Genomic DNA, 3,957 nt, shown 5'->3' with positions numbered 1-3,957 from the left:
AGGATCAGTTTCGGGCCTAGAAAGCGGTTTGCTTTCACTAGGGGTACACCAATAGTCAGGTTTATAGAAGGTTGGTTTCTAGGGGTACACCAAAAGTCAGGGTTATAGAATACCGGTTTCTAGGGGTACACCAATAGTCAGGGTTATAGAAGACCGGTTTCTAGGGGTACACCAATTTTCAGGGTTATAGAAGACGGGTTTCTAGGGGTACACCAATATTCAGGTTCATAAAAGGGTGGTTTCTAGGGGTACACCAATAGTCAGGGTCATAGAAGGTTAGTTTCTAGGGGTACACCAATAGTCAGGGTCATATAAGGTCGGTTTCTAGGGATACACTAATAGTCAGGGTCATAGAAGGACGGTTTCTAGGGGAACACCAATAGTCAGGTACAGAAAATGGAGGTTTCTAGGGAGACACCAATAGTCAGGGTTACAGAAGGCCGATTTCTAGGGGTACTCCAATAGTCAGGTTCATAGATGGTCGGTTTCGAGGAGTACACCAATAGTCAAGGTTATAGAAGACCGGTTTCTAGGGGGACACCAATAGTCAGGGTCATAGAAGGTCGGTTTCTAGCGGTACACCAACAGTCAGGGTCATAGAAGGCCGGTTTCTAGTGGTACACCAATAGTCAGTGTCATAGAAGGCCAGTTTCTAGGGGTACAATAATAGTCAGGGTTATAGTATAGAAGACCGGTTTCTAGGGGCACCCCAATAGTCAGGGTTATAGAAGACCGGTTTATTATAATTCTTTATTTGTTTAATGAGGATCACAAACAGCCCTAGGGCTACGAGATGCTCTCCTCAACACATAAAACAATACAGTATGTACAAGACGTAATCATAATACACGCTCTCTCACTCACACATACATTCCATAACATAAAGAAGATGAGGTGGAGAGGAAGGATGAGTATAGAGGGAAAGTGGTAAAGCAAAGAGAGTAAAGGTGTGTGTGTGTGTGTGTGTGTGTGTGTGTGTGTGTGGGGGGGGGGGGGGGGGGGGGGGGGGGGGGAGGAAGGGGTGTGTGTTATAAGATGGAATTAGAACCTTTTTGAATCAACAATATAATCAAATCAAATACAATGTCAAAAATAGTTTTGTTTGAGGAATCGGTATTGTTGTCAGAGCCACGCAATATAATGTTTAAAAGGAGATCAGGCATAAGATTTACAATGAGATCGGGATTTTACATTTGGAGCCAATTCGTTGCAAGTTTTTCTTAACAATTTCATACGCAAGTTGTTATATTTTGGACAGGTCAAAAAGAAATGTTTTTCGTCTTCGGGGGAATCTGTACAGTCGTCACAGTATGTATTGGGTGTTAATCGGTATAAGAATCTTTGTTTGTTCAGGGCGCTAAGACCCATTCTTAGTCTACAATTATTGATTTTTCCTTTCCCATGGCCATAAATATATAAATCATTTGAGACTGGAGTAGAGAGTTGTGATAGGGCGTGTGAAAAAGATTCAAGCGTTGGTTTGTTCCGAATATGTTCAGGTAGGTTGTTCCAGTCTCTTATAGTTCTGGGAAAGAAAGATTGGTGATAGAACGACTTTCTGGAAGGAATAGGTAGAAGTGTGTTTGAATTTCTGAAGTTGTAATTTTGTGTGCGATGACAGAGAAGTGGACAGATGTATTCCAAATATGAAGGACCCATATTATGTTTGATTTTGAAAATCATTTTTAATCGAGAATTTTCCTTCTGTCACTAAGTAACTCCCAACCTAGTTCAGATAGAAGTTTAGTATATTTGGTAACTTTATACCCTCCTGTGCAAATTAGAGCTGCCCTTCGCTGGACACTTTCAATAAGGTCGGATTCGTATTGGTTGCAATTATCAAAGAGTATACTGCCATATTTTAGAATAGACCTAACCAATGATTTATAGAGTTTCACTAAACCGCCCCGAGGGATTAAGTATGCTAATGACTGTAACATGTTTAGTATTTTATTTGCCCTAGCAACAATGTCAGATATATGCACATGCCAGCTCAAGTCTCCAGATAATGATATGCCAAGGTGTTTATGCGTGTTGAAGTGTTGAATAGGAACATTATTGAGTGTAATATCGGGGTAGTTTAAGACACGTTTTTTGGAGAATAAAACTAGTTCTGTTTTAGCTGCATTAAAAGTTATCAACCATCGTTTAGCCCAGTTTGATAGAGTAGATAGGTCGTTATTTAGATTGTCGATAGAGCCACGGTTATTAATTTCAGAAGAGAGAGATGTGTCATCTGCAAATAAATTAATGTCAGAAAGAATCCCAATGTTAATATCATTAACATATATTAGAAATAAAACAGGGCCTAGTATAGAGCCTTGAGGGACACCCGCATTGATGTACATGCGTTCTGATGATTGGCCATTTAAAACAACAAATTGATTTCTGTTGGTAAGATAACTTTTAAGCCATTTAAGTAGATTTCCACTGATACCAATGTTTTCTAGTTTGTATATTAATCCTTCGTGCCATACCTTATCAAAAGCCTTCGAAACATCTAAGAATACAGTACAGACTTCTTTCCCATCGTTAATGCTTTTATAAATTTTATGAATAATTTTAAGTAATTGGTAAACGGTAGAGTCGTGTTTCTAGGGGTACACAAATAGTCAGGGTTATAGAAGACCGGTTTCTAGGGGTACACCAATAGTCAGGGTTATAGAAGGCCGGTTTCTAGGGGTACACCAATAGTCAGGATCATAGAAGGTCGGTTTCTAGGGGGACACCAATAGTCAGGGTCATAGAAGACCGGTTTCTAGGGGTACACCAATAGTCAGGGTCATAGAAAGCTGGTTTCTAGGGATACACAAATAGTCAGGGTCATAGAATGCCAGTTACTAGGGGTACACCAATAGTCAGGATCATAGAAGGTCGGTTTCTAGGGGGACACCAATAGTCAGGATCATAGAAGACCGGTTTCGAGGGGGACACCAATAGTCAGGGTCATAGAAGGTCGGTTTCTAGAGGTACACCAATAGTCAGGGTTATCGAAGACCGGTTTCTAGGGGTACACCAATAGTCAGGTTATAGAAGACCGATTTCTAGGGGTACACCAATAGTCAGGGTTCATAGAATGTCTTTTTCGAGGGGTACACCAATAGTCAGGGTTATAGAAGACCGGTTTCTCGGGGCACCCAAATAGTCAGGGTTATAGAAGACCGGTTTCTAGGGGTACACAATAGTCAGGGTCAAAGAAGGCCGATTTCTAGAAGTACACCAATAGTCAGGGTCAAAGAAGGCCGATTTCTAGGGGTACACCAATAGTCAGGGTCAAAGAAGGCCGATTTCTAGGGGTACACCAATAGTCAGGGTTATAGAAGACCGGTTTCTAGGGGTACATCAATAGTTAGGGTTATAGAAGGCCGGTTTCTAGGGGTACACCAATAGTCAGGGTCATAGAAGGCTGGTTTCTAGGGGTACACCAATAGTCAGGGCCATAGAAGGTCGGTTTTTAGGGAGACACCAATAGTCAGGGACGTAGAAGTTCGGTTTCTAGGGAGACACCAATAGTCAGGGTCATAGAAGGCCGTTTTCTAGGTTGACACCAATAGTCAGGGTCATAGAAGTTCGGTTTCTATGGAGACACCAATAGTCAGGGTTATAGAAGACCGGTTTCTAGGTTGACACCAATAGTCAGGGTCATAGAAGGTCAGTTTTTTGGAGGTACACCAATAGTCAGGGTCATAGAAGTTCGTTTTCTAGGGAGACACCAATAGTCAGGGTCATAGAAGTTCGGTTTCTAGGGAGACACCAATAGTCAGGGTCATAGAAGGCTGGTTTCTATGGGGACACCAATAGTCAGGGTCATAGAAGGCACAGTTGTACGGTTGCAACTCGCACTTGCATATTTCATTTAAACAAAATATTAGTGGTAAACCATAACTAAAATATCCTGGTGAGTGAGAGGGGCCCTTTACATAATTATTTATTAATATCAATATGTTTATTTTTTAG

Source organism: Pecten maximus, chromosome 9, assembly GCF_902652985.1.
Source record: "Pecten maximus chromosome 9, xPecMax1.1, whole genome shotgun sequence".
NCBI lineage: Eukaryota > Metazoa > Mollusca > Bivalvia > Pectinida > Pectinidae > Pecten > Pecten maximus.
Note: the sequence above shows the minus strand (reverse complement) of the source record.